Raw genomic sequence first — 14352 nt, 5'->3', positions numbered from 1 at the left:
GTAGTTGATGATTTCTTGATCTGCAGCAAGTGTAATGCAGTGATTGGATTTTTCTGCGGTAACATTGAACATCGAAAGAAAATGAGCCAACAAGCTATATCTAGGTATAAGAGTGCAATGTGTAAGAAAGCACAAACAACTAAAAGCATTACGGGTCATTTATAATCGTCATTCAAAGGATCTTACTGTGAAATTAATTCTGAAGATAGTACTGACGATAGTTTGGACCCTTCTATACTTTCCCCAAATAAATTAAAAGGAACTAAAGATCTCAACTGAAGAAATGGGAATACACCAGAACCAATCCTTTTTTTAAACTGGATTTAGTGAAGTTAGGAAAGAAAGGAAATTACATTTAATGGACAGTATAAACTATATAAGCTTTATGGACCTCATGATAAACTTTCAGACATCTCTAGAACTCAACTCTTTGAAAAGTAAAAACTTACTCCTTGAGAAGATACAAAAAACATTTTGGATGAACTTGCATATTGTCGACGACAAAATGTAAACTTATTAAATCAAATTATGGATGTAGTCAGACTAAATACAGATTTACATTATACCTACAGAAAAGATAACTCAGTCATAGCCATTCAGATGAGAGGTTGGTTGGTTATTAGGAGTTTTATCACCATCGCATCAGCATCTAAGGTTATTGTGCGCCCAGATGAGAGGAATTTCAACTTATTCAGTAAGGTCACATTGGATAAAGGAGTTCAGATTGACTATAATGATCCTTATCATAATTCATTAGATTTAAACTTTCCTGGTAGGATAACAACCGCCAAGATGAGGATACAAACGGATCCTCGTCAGCTTCAAAATAACATTAATGAAACAAAATCGAAATTAACTTTTCTAAAAGTAATTCGCAAAAGTTGGTTTTACTAATAAACAAAACTGATTCAGATTCTAATCCCAATTCACAACCTGCTTGTTCACACTGCTTGGACCCTACTGCTTTTAATAGTAGGGACCAATTGACCTAACTAGCATCAACAGATGCTTTCAACTCTTCCAAATTCGAAATAAACTCTTCCAATCCAAAAGTAACATAGTACTTACAAAAGTTCATTCTGCCGATGAATAAACAACGGATTCAGACACTAATCCCATTTCACAACCTCTTGCTCGTAGATTATGCTTCTGACTGTTTTAAATAGTAACTCTCATTCCAACCGTTATTCCATAACTCAGCCTGTAGGTGACACATATCATCTAAAAGTTGAATTTAGAATAAATGTATGATTTTCCCACTATTAAGTATTACCAACAATACTTCACCGATATCAGCGAACAAAACTAAACTACTGATCTAAAGAGTAGCAATTATACCATTTCAAAAATCAATAAGGAAACCAATATAATTAAATTGTTCTCTCATAATATTGTAAACTAATACTAATCTTCTAGCAAATTTTAGCTTTCCTCACTCATCTAATATGAAATTATCAGATTTAAAAAATAAAAATAAATTACAATCAAAATCTCAAAAACTACCTCTGATTTAAATAACTGGCCAAAAGGGACTCTTATTAAAATTTACGATGACCTTCAGTATAAATATAGATAAGAGTAATAGCAATAATAAAATTAGACACAATAATTAGAAATTTTTGTAAAGCAGATTGGCTTAAGTTAAATTCTAAATTAAAATTGGTTAATTGGGATACCGTACTAAAGAAAAAAATCCACAAACAATGAAATTTTAATTTTTATGCAAATTGTACAGAATATTATAAAAAACAACAGTTCTCATTATATCTAAAAACACAAATAAATACCGTGTGTGGTTCAATAACGAACTGAAAAGTAAACCGAGATGAAAAGAAAACTTAAATCATAAAATTCAACGTTCTAACTGAGAAACTGTCAAAAAAATTAACTGAATCATCAATACAAAATATATCTAAAGTTAATGACCGTCGTCCTTTTTGGAACCACGTTTTCTCGATTAAAGATAACAGATCCCACATTATAATCTATCTTTATTTTAATAGCATAAAAACGTCAACTCCTATCGAAATAGTCCAAGTATTTGCAGATTATTTAGAATCCCTTTTCTGCGCTATTTCCAAAGAGACGTCCAATTACCATTATTTAGCTGAGCAGGACGATTTTATGGCAAATATTAATGTTGATCTTATTGACCATCTGCCATCAATCACTTAAAAATATGATTATGCCAAGGGACCTGACGGCATTCCGCAAATATTTTGAAAACGCTGGTACAATAATTTAACGGTTCCACTGTTACATATTTTTCACAAATCTTTAAAAGAAGGTGTTTATCCTAGCTGTGTCAAACAAGCTCACATAGTGCTAATACCTAAGTGGCTTCAAACTCTTAGCCAATAACTACCGTGTATGTTAACGATCTGGCAAATACCCTTAGACCAAAAACTGTAAATCTTTTATTATATACTGATTAAATGAAACTTTGAGTCCTGTAACGCATTTCCTTGACTGCATTAAACTTCAGAACTTTCTTCAATCCTTTTATTGTTGGACCAAACTTAATAATCTATTCTTCCTCTTTTCACGAATTATCACTTAATCAACCTCCAGAAAAGAAGAACGTAACTAGGTCTAAATCTAATATATAAAATAGTTAACGGAAAATGTAGGAACAACTCACTGTTGCAATTTTATCTTTCTTCTACACTCCTGCTTTTAATTACAGAAACAATTACTTATTCTTCCTGTAGTATCGAACCAACTACTGAAAAAATATCCCAGTTTTCTATTTATTGAATATTTTAAATATTAACAGTTTTGATCCTTTCATTTCATTCATTCAATCCATCTCCATTTTATAGCTTCACAATGAAATTCTTATTTCTTTTATGTTAATCCGATGACTTGTAAATGTTTTAAATATCACTTGTGCTTTGTAATTGTAAAATTAACTAGTTTTTTTACAAATCAAACATTTCATGAGTTTATACATCCTTCACAGTTAATTATAAACATGTTATTATTGCGAATTTCTCTCTTTTTAATGTTGGTCCAATTGTATCACATACTTAAGTTCCATTTTGTATAATATGTACATGACGGTTTCCTCACACATTTCAGCAATCTCTCTTCTCCAAATTTCGATTTCAGTTGCAAAAACTGAAATATGAATTTATATTTATCCTACAAGAAGTAAAGAAAATATAATCTCATTGGGTCTTCTCAGCTTTCCACTTCTAGACGTCATTCTACACCCTGTGTATAATGTCAAATCAAAAATGAATTTAGTTGAACCCATTTCGATCTTGGGGTAATTTGGGACCGTGGCTTAACACCTTCCAATGGCAATTCAAGAAAAATAGGGGAAAGATAATGTATACTCTGCAACGCTGACTATCGAATAGTGCATTCTTAGCTGGAAGAATAGGGCCTGCGGTAAACCATTTACCATTCGTTCGGTTGATCTTCAACACAGATTTCAACAATTTTGTAGAAGCAGAAGATTTCGATAAGAAATTTTCCCTTTACTGTACACCTACTAACAAAGAAAACTGGCTCTCTGGTTATGTGTCGAGGTCAGTATACAAAATGAGAAAACAGTAGCAACTCCCCTCCAATATCATTCAAAAGCACATGCCAAGATTAGCTAATCTGGAAATATTTTTAACGGACGACCTCCTCGGACTGTTTAGTACCTTGGAATTCGACATGGAAAACATCTGAATGCTGAACATGCACTAGGAAAGTGGTTCTTTGAGGGAATAACTCCTACTTTCCTTTCAGAAGCGACCACCTGGGCTAATTCGAAATCCCGAAGAGGAACATCTATTTATTCAAACAGAAAGCTTGTTCTTCGCAAACCCTGTGGTGTCATAACACGACAGAACTGTAAAGAATATTTTTGACAGTAATTAACTTTCCTGCTGTGAAATTTGGAAATTCCTGCTGTGAAATTGTGTATATAATTCAAGTTGTACACCCTTCAGCTAAGAGCTGTCCAGGGATGCAGTTCAATCTTGACTATATAAATTGTACACTATGATGATGCAGATAGGTTTCATCAACAGCAAAGGATTATTATTACTCTCTTTATTACAATAGTAAGTTGAACATTTTTCACTTATTATCCAAGGTTGTTCATTCATTTTTCTAATTATTTGATATCAAATTTTCAGCTCAATCATAATCACAGAATCATTTGATACTACGACAAGACCATTTTAATGCTAAGATACAAAACGATTATTTTGATTGTTCAAAGAGTTTCCGATCTGCCTCCAACTTCAAACTAGTTTAATGGACACTTACAAGGGAAGAAGACTATTTTTTATTTATAGAGTTAAAGTTCTTAACTTCTAAAATGCTTTCTTATCCAGGATCATAGAAAACGGACTGACGTCGTCTCGTCAGACTTAAAAAAGGAGATCCTTTCACACGATAGCCGTCGCAAAAGTTCAAGCAAAACCCTGCTTGAACTTGAAATAAAAGGAGACTACTTTAAAATGCCTTTTGATAATGCAAAATGCAAATCATCCGTGGCCACCTGTAGCTGGCTGAGATCCCTGACTATAAATTATCCTAAGAGAAATTACTCGAGTGAGTTCGTTGCCATGGAGACGGTGCATCCACAAATGCACTCACCGGTTACGTAAGTACCGAATTAGGTATTACGGCTGCCTGAAATCAAAGCAATCGTTGGCTCATTCTGGAAGGTATCGGCAATGCAATAAATGAAAAGAATTTCAAATCTCCAATTCCTTTCATCGCCATGGTAACAACATCAGAAGATGCGGGCTAATTCTACTGGGTATTTTTCATCCTGCGTGGGTAATATAGCGTCAGTTGACTGACGTGTTTTCGTCAAAAGCTTTCGCGCAAGTAATGATATGCAAAAATTCTTAAGACAGATCGATGGGTAAACATAAACCAATTAAAGAAATCGCATGGAGTGAAACGGGAGGAAGGAAAAACAAAAGGCAGATGAAAACAAATGAAAAAAGAGAAATAGTACTGGGAACAAAAAACATTTTCACTATATGACAAAGAGAATGTTTTCATGTTCGATTACTCCTTAATTTAAATAGTTGAAAATACACTGGCTGACAAAATTAAGGTTGAGTTGCAGTAGACAGCTTCTCATCAATATTTCATCATTTTAACAGCAAATGAGAGGGCATTAAACGCAAAATTCGGAATTCCAATCGAAGCTAACTCACACTGTTATAAGAAGGTTATTAGCTCTGCTTTTGTGTTTATGGAAATGAACAGAAGAGTGATGGGAATAAAGACATCCAAAGAACACAATGATCAGCGCAGTCGCCATTTTTGATTTTTATTCGTATCAGTTGTGTTAAGCCAATAAAACAATGAATAAAAGTGGGAACTGATTATCTTATTTTTAAATTGTTCGTTGGAGATAAAAATCTGATTTTTGTACCTTCCTAAATTGATATAATTTATTCCTTCATTGATATAACTAAGTAATGCCGTGAAACCGCTGGAATAATAGATTGAGGAGACGGATACTCTTGCATGCCACCTTTGGAAGGTAATTAAAGTTCGTTCTCATACTGTATTTATTGAAAAGCCCGACTGCGAAACCAAACAGGTTCGTATTTTATTTATACCCTTTCTTACCGTTAAGCGATATCGGGTTGGAAATCGAAGACCCCACCATTACTCATTTAAAAGATTTCGCCAGATTCTAAACGTGCCTTTGCATCCACTGTTTACGTCCATGTTTCTTTAAAACAGTTGCATTACCTGTTCACTCTTTTATGAAGAGTTTCCATCACCCAAGTTGTTCTGCAGATCGTTTAGAAGTTGTTGGTGCAGAAAACAGTTTCCGTTGCCGAATATATCACCGGCTTTGGTTTTTTTGTTGGACAATGGCAATGCCCTGCCCACGAGTCTCGCTGCTTACATTAGAACAAAGGTAACGTATATTTTTCTTCCTCCGAAAGCCGGCCTACGAACTTCGAAGGTACATTTATATTCCTGTCATGACGATTTCACATGTGCTGTCGATATTTTAACCCTAGCCCTGCGCAACCGACGTTCCTCGCTGGGTTCGCAAAAATACGTTTTCTTCAGTTATTTTCATGTCTTAGGTATGCTTTCTCAGATTTCTCAATAAACGAAAGGCTACAAGTTCCTTATTCTTATCCTCGCTCTTATAGAAGTGTACGCTTTAGATTTGTTGAAGGCTCATATTACCGCTTACGAATTTTACTATTAAAATCTGAGCACTGTTTAAGAAAAAACTTCTTGGACTATAAATTACAGTTTCTTATATTCATCAAAGGAATTATCTTTGGGAAATATTGGTTACAATCAAGGTGAGGGAAAATCAAGTGAGGGGAATCTTGTATTGATCAACTACAACTCGGTCTAATTTGTCAGTTGCCATTATTTCTTATTCTTGCTCCTCTTGGACACGTGATAACGCAAGAATTTGTATGTATTGACGCATTCGCCTTCATAAATATTTTTCCTTCTATATCACTTTGCAGGTGACGAATATACTAAGCAATATACACTGAAAGGACAAAATTAACAGGATACCTGTTTCCTGGGCAACGCGACGCTGTTACCCCTATCGCTAGTGGACGAACCAATCTTTCGGCAGGTATATAGGTACACTGCATCACTCCACTCACGCAGACGGTAATTCGATGTCAGTATGGATAATCGTCTTGAGTTAACCGACTTTGAAAGAGACTTTGATAGTGAGTGCCCGACGCATGGGTCACTCTATCGCGGATGTGGTACAGAAATTGCACTATCCCCATTCGACAGTATCAAAAGAATATCAGGAATGCGCCATTTCGGAATAACATCTCATCGTGGACAGCGCTGTGGGCGGAGAAAGGTGGTGGATGAACGTGGCCGTTGACGTCTGTTTCGCATTGTTTCAGCCAACCAGAGAGCGTCACAAATCACCGCTGACTTCAACGACGGAGGTGCCAAAAACGTCTCCACCAAATGGCGCCTGATGGTATCCACTAAGGATACCATCAAGCGATCATTATCCGCAATAGGTTATGAGAGCGGTCAACCCACCAGAGTACCTTTGCTAACACCAGGCCACAGGACTCAACGCGACGAAAGAACATCGGCAATAGACTTGGATGATTGCAGAAGGGTCTCCTAGTCCGATGAGTCCCGTTTCCGGTTATTTCGAGCTGACGGGAGGGAGTGCGCATCTGGCAGAAACCGCATGAAGCTATGCACCAAAATGTCAACAAGGAAATGTTGAGGCAGGTGAACGGTCAGTAATGGTCTGGGGCATGTTCAAATGGCAAACGTTGGGACCTCTGGTACGTCTAGACGCATCCTGAACGGTTCAGGTTACGTGCCCCTCCTTGCAGACCAGCTACATCCCTTCATGGTCATCATGTACACACAGGGCAATGGATTCTTCCAGAAAGACAATGCGCCTCCCCACGGAGCCGTGGTGACTAGAACATGGTTTAAAGAGCATTCCGCAGATTTTACCACCATGGAATGGCCTCCCCGTTCACCGGACATGAACCATGTGGAGCATCTTTGGGATGTTGTGAAAGATCCGTTCGATCGTTGGATCCTCCACCAAGGAATGTGACAAAATTATGGACAGCGGTGCAGTAAGCATGGATGGAAATACCTGTGCAATGCTTTCATAAACTACTGGACTCAATGCCTCGCCGGTGACTGCCCTTATTCGGGAGAAAGGTAGGCCTACCCGTTACTAGGTAGGTATCCCGTGATTTCTGTTCACTCAATGTACGTAAGGATTTGATACAGATTATGTTTGTAAAGGTCAAACCAAAATTATAATTTCTGATGACATCAAAGCTTTTTTGCATTTCAAAAATATCTGGATTTTGTAAAAATTTATTTTTTTTTTTTGGAATTTATGTTTCTGACGGAATACTTTGCATAGGTTTTTAAGCAAAATGGTAGCGATAAATAAGAGGCGTCCTTGGCTGTCTCATAAGGACGCGTTTGCTTTCGTGGCAAAGAAGAAAATCGGGATGCATTCCTACAGTATTTAACTGAGAAACAACAAAGGGTCGATAAACTCGATTTGTGCTAAGCTGCAAACAACCTTCTCTCACTCTCAAGACTGCGTAATCCAGGCTGTGTAATGATGCTTATCGATATCTGTGCAAAGCAAGGGAGTTAGAACATTCAGAGGACAAACGTAAGGATACAAAACACCAATTCTGACGGTATCTGAAATTGCGTGACGTCATTTTCTGATGTGGATATTTTCATAATCGAATATGGCAAATGCCTAGAGGACAAGTAACGTTTCTTGTTGGGTCAATAATGAGGTGCTACCAAAAAATGCGCGTCCGATTACCTTGTTTAAAAAAGGAAACGACACTGGTTTCAAGATATCACCAACAGATGATTCTCAATATGAATTGTAGTATTTGTCTTCGAATTGTTCCTTTATCCGATTATCTTTGGAGAAGAGAGATTTAAAAAACGAGAAATGTGTGGCAGTTTCTGAGTGGAGATTTCCAGAAATTACATTCCGAACATTTCATTGACAAAATCAACAACGGGAAGATTGCCGCATAATCCTTTACACTTTTTCCTCGACCCGATAAGCTCTCGATGATTGCCTTCTAATATAAAAGAATTCTGAAATGCGATAGACAACCGGTTTTATTCGTTCTTCCCACCGTTGCACAACTCTGGAAATCTCATTTGAATGATGGAAACGAAACAAAGGAAAAAACACACATTTTCAATCTCGGAAATGCGATTTAGAAGTTTACACGTTAAGAAAACTGCGAGCTTCTCATCCAGGTAAGAGGAAATATTATCTAGTTATTTCGAAAAAAGAAAGCAACGTCTCAGCTTTGTTTGTTCCACATAAAATACGACACGGTTTTACCGAAATACTTATTCTTTCAATTGGATTAGACATCTTGCATTATAAAAACCATGAGGCAGAAAGCCGGCTTCTTAAGAAAAAGAGAAATGTAAGAAATTGGCGGTAATAGCTTCAGTTCTTCTTCCACCAATCTAATAGTGCCTGTCTGGGTAAAATAACAGAGGAACGGGTTAATGTATTGTTCTCAGAGAATTCACTCCATCCGGTGGAGCCATTTTGTAAATCAGATCATTTTCTACGTTTTCAGAAACAATTGTTTATTCCTTTGATTAAATGTAAGCGACTGCCTGATAGAGACTATTTTGTAAAATTCGTAATCTTTATCTCGTTTAGATGCCTGTCAAAATGACGCAATTAAGCAAATTAAATCAAGATGTGTAGTAAAAATTCAAAGATCAAAAATAATCTTATTTAAAAATGTAATTCTTGGTGGTTCAGTCTAAATAAAGATCTTTTTTTTTTCCAGGAGGGAAAATATGGGTCACAGAAGGGTACAACTGTCCTCCATGGTGGGGAAGTTTACTAGCGTAGTAGTCATGTTATTAGCTTAAGAATAAAGCTCTTAAGCGGATGCTAGCAGGTCAATTCATTCGTGGATGGAGCTCGTATACGTTTTCCCAGTTTGGCGGAAACAGTAAACAGGTCACTAGTTGGATGATACGGAATGGATTTGATTTTGGCAGCATAGTGTAATAACAAGCCTGTAGTGAAGGTTCATGGACTTCAGCACAGAGGTTTTTTTTGACTGGTGAAGTGTAGAAAACTCCTAGTTCTATGAAGAGTTGTGTATGGATCTAATTTTCTCTGTACACTCAGCTTCACCCAATCGTAAACAAGTGCTCTCCATAATCCCTTGAGACGGAACTATTGCGCGGGAAATCGGTAAAATGAAAGAGGGAAGTGGATTTCAGGACCTTATACATCAGGTCCCTACCCAAAAATGTCCAGTTACCAAGCTTCATAGTTCGCACTTTCTAAGCTGTTCCTCATAAGAACATCGATTAGCGCCCGTTACTAATCCGATTGCCATCTTCTGAAGTATTTCTGTAATTGTTGTCTTTTTTTCAAGCGTGGTTTCCAGACTAGAACACAATATCCTAAATGCGTCTTTGTATAATCATCTGTGATATGTCTGCGGATCTCTCTCGAACAGGACATGATATAGCCATGGAGGATGTCTTTGTGTGTGCTAGGTAAAGATTATGTGAAGAAATCAGGCGCCAACTCAGAGTTCTGATGGGCGTCTATGAGAGCTTGAAGACTCGGGTGGATGCCCTCGAAGGAATTAAAAAAAAAATGGGGGGGCATCGATTTCTTAGTTGCCCAACTCAACGCCGGAGCACACTCTTATGCACCAAGCAATTTAGCGGCAATCTTCAGGGCAGCATGCACTGCTCCCACAGGAGCTAGTTATCGTCGGTGACTCAATTGTCAAGCAAACGGGAAATATATTTTGCAAAAAGGATAGGTGGGATAACACCAGGGTATGTCTGCCAGGAACAAAAGTTGATGACGTTGTAGAGTAGATGTCTTTTAAGGACACAAAAGGTGATAACCCTGTACACGTTGGCACTAATGACATTAAGAGTAGGAGATTTGCAGATTTACTAAGCAAGGGCAGGTCAATGCTGAAAAAAGTCGCGAGTTAGGGTATAATTTGTAAGTGTCTGCAATCCTGCCCAGACACGATAGAAGCGAGTATATAAGAGAGCCTGGAGAAATCAATTCGGCCATGAAGAAATTGTGCAAGCCTCATGGGGTAGAAATTTTCTCAGCGTGGTCTGTGATTGCTAACAGGAGAGACTGCTCCTACAGAGATGGGATACACTTAAATAGAAGGGGTGCAAAAATATCTGGGTACGAAAACTGCTAACTTGGGGGGGGGGGGATTCACAGACTAAGAGTAACAGTAGCCGCAGGTAGAGGTGGAAATGATTCTTGCACTGCTTCTATTGGAATGAGCAGCAGCCCAGAAAGCCAGTTGCTGGGGATTTCAGAAACTGCTGGGGTCATGAAACAAGTAAATACATGGGCTGTGTTAGAGTAACACAGAGTAAGAACAGGTGCATGTATACCAATGCTAGGAGTATAGTAAATAATTTTGATGAATTTGAAGTGCTACTTAAGACATCCAAGGAGGATATTGTTGGGATATCAGAGATTTGGTGCCACTCAGATATAAGAGATGCAGAATTGGAATTTGGGGAGTACAATGTGTACAGAAAGGAAGGAGGGGCGCCTCCGTAGCCAGGTAGGCAGGAGCAGCAGTGCGTAGCACACGTTTCTTAATTAAACAGGGGTTCGAGCCCGTGACCACCAAATACGGAGGATGCGGAAAGGTCAAGGAATGACCACCGCATATCCCCGTAGCAATATGGCCTTAGTTGCTAATGCTCCTAAAAACCAAATAACAATAACAAGGGAGGAGGGGTTATGCTGTTAGTTTAGTAACAAAATCTAAGGAAGTGCTTCCACAGTTGACATAGATGGGCAGTGCAATGTTGAGTCAATTTGGTGTGGCGTAAGCACTGAGAAAGCAAAAATGACGGTAAGAGTTTGTAAATCAGTGTCTTATAATGGGGGATTTTAACTTCCCAGATATAGACTGGAACTTGGGAGTTGGTCACTCGCACACTAACAAGGCTTTTGTGGATTTATTGGATGATTGCTTTTTACAACAGCATGTTAGAGAGGCAACAAGAGGGAGTAACGCTCTTGATACGATTATCAGCAGTGATTATTAATGTATTAAGAATTTACAGATAAAGGAACCACTAGGTGGCAGTGATCACAGTGTACTGATGTGGGATTTACTCAAAGAGGTAACTACCATCAGGGGTAAAGGGAAGGGCTTTTGCTTTCGTAAAGGCGACTACAGTGGTCTCAGAGATTTTTTTATGTTCTATACAGTGGGACGAACTGTATAGCACATAAAAAATGATGTTACCAAGAGTAAATTCTAAATGGGAAGCATCCAAGGAAGTAATTTTGGAAGCTACTAGGCTTTTCGTTCCATCTAAAAAATACTTCTCCATGGTTCAGGCCCAAATGGATGTCAGGTGAACTAATGAGACTCGTGGCAGAGAAGAAAAATGCATGAGATGCGCATAAATTGTCAGGCGACACAGAAGCCTATGATAGATACAAGCTAGTCTGTTGTTGTTTGAGAGCTATTGGCGCAAGAGGAGCTTAGGCTATATTGCGCTTAGTCTAGGTTAGAAAGTTTCGCATTTCGACATTTTCTTTTTTCTTGATGTTGTTTAGAAGGAAGCCAAGATTTTGTTTTATAAATAAGTAACTTTTCGTAAATGTTATACTATTAGTTTTTACATGTTTTGGTAGTATCCGAATAACTTAAGGAAAAAGAAAACGAAACGTCGTTAATATTTGGCCAGCCATCTAAAATTGCTTTAAGCGTTAGGTTGTTTTGTGCATTCGTTATTGTTTGAAAGTGTCTTATACATTCTCTGTTAAATCTTGGACAGTTCGCCATAAAGTGATGTACAGTGAGTGGAACTTGACAGTTTTGGCATTGAGGAGGGTCTTCATCTCTATGTAGGTAAGAATGAGTCATATGGGTATGCCCGATTCGCAATCGAGCAAGGATCACTTCTTCGTGTCTATTGGATCGGCAGCTGGTAGTCCATGGTCGAAGTGTTTGTTTAATTACACAAAGTTTGTTATTAGTTTTATCTTGCCAGTGTTGTTGCCATTGTTTTGAACTGCTTTGGTGGATTAATGACTGACTTGTAATCTGTATATGTTATTGAGCGAAAGGCATAGTCAGAGGTATCTGTTTCTCTTGCCGCTTTGTCTGCTCTTTCATTTGCAGTTATTCCTGTGTGGCCTAGGGATCCAGCAAAATCTGATCTTGTGATTACTTTGTAACAGCTTTGATACTGAATATTGGACTATTGTAAAACTGGGTGGGGTGTCTTTTGGTATTAGCATTCTGGAAGGCAATGACAGAGCTAAGCGAGTCAGTGAAAATTATGCTCCCTACTATCTGTTTAATTTTGTTTACGGCCATCAAAATGGCTTGTAATTCGGCTATAAAGACAGTATATTCTTTTGGTAGTTGTTGGATGAGAGTACAGTCTTCGACGTGAATCGCAGCTCCTACACAGGTCTTTGTTTTTGACCCAACTGTATATATGAAAGTGTGATGTTCATACTGTTCTTTGTATGCTGCATATAGCTGCTGGTAGTTTGTTCTCGGGAGAATTGTTTTTCCCCAGGATTGAAAATGCAGGTTGAATTATGATCCACGATGGAATGATCTGTGCAGTCGCACTAATTATGCTGTCATAATTAAGCTCTCGGCTTAACAGAATCTTTTAGACGGAAGTTGGCAGGTCGGTTCATTCGTGGATGAGCTTGGTATAAGTTTTCCCAGCAAGATGAAAACGGAACCTCTCTATTTGGCTGATCGGTGATGGATTTTATCTTGATGGCTTAGTGAAATAATAAGTTCTGTCGTCTAAGTTGCAGTGAAGGTTCATGGGCTTCTGCATAATGGCTTTGTATAGGTGAAGTGCGAAAAGCTCCAAGTGCTATACGGAGCGCACTGTCATATATGGGATCTAACCATCTCAGTGCACTTGATCTTGCGAAGTCTTAAACAGGTGCTCCATAATCCAGCTTGGAACGTACTATTGCTCGATAAAGTTTAAGTAGTGTATGTCGATCTGCACTCCAAGTTGTTACGGTAAGAACTTTCAATAGGTTTAACTTCTTGATGCATGAATGTCTTAGTTGCTTAATATGTCGAAGGAATATCAGTTTCTTATCTAAGAGAAGCCCAAGAATCTTATGTTTGGTACAATTGGGATCATATATCCGTCCACTTTAAGTTCAGGATGTAGGTTTCGCTTCCTACAGAAGTGTATACATGCAGTATTTTTGTGTGAAAAACCGGAAGCCATTTGTTTGCGCCCATTTACTTATTTTATTTATTGCTCCTCGTAGCAGCCGTTCTATACTTCGCATAATCTGAGAGCGATATGAAATATTGAAATCGTCAAAATATAAAGCGGTATCAACAGGTTTTGGTATGTTTTCAGTTATGGAGTCTATTTTGATAGCAAAGTGGTAGTGCTAAGCACGGACCCCTGAGGCACGTCCTCTTCTTGGGTGAAGACTTTTGAAAGAGCATTCTGCAACCTAACTTGAAATGACCTGTGGAGTAAGAAATTTTGAATATATTTAGGAAGATGTCCACGTAATCCAAGGTGATATAGGTTTTAGATAATTCCATAACCCCTTGCCGTATCATAAGCTTTTTCTATATCGAAGCAGATCATTACGTGATAAACTTTTCGGATAAAGGCATTCCGCACACGGTTTTCTAATTTGATAAGTAAATCTAGTGTTGAACGGTTTTTCATAAAACCATGCTGTGTTGGATTGAGGTTATTTCTGTTCAAAAACCATGTTAGACGAGCATTGATAATTTTCTCCATAACTTTTCCCAGGCAACTTGTTAGAGCTATTGGACGGTA

This window comes from Mastigoproctus giganteus, chromosome 9, assembly GCF_048544385.1.
Source record: "Mastigoproctus giganteus isolate SK-2022 chromosome 9, ASM4854438v1, whole genome shotgun sequence".
NCBI lineage: Eukaryota > Metazoa > Arthropoda > Arachnida > Uropygi > Thelyphonidae > Mastigoproctus > Mastigoproctus giganteus.
The sequence above is the reverse complement of the archived record's forward strand: the minus strand, read 5'-3'. Positions refer to the sequence as shown.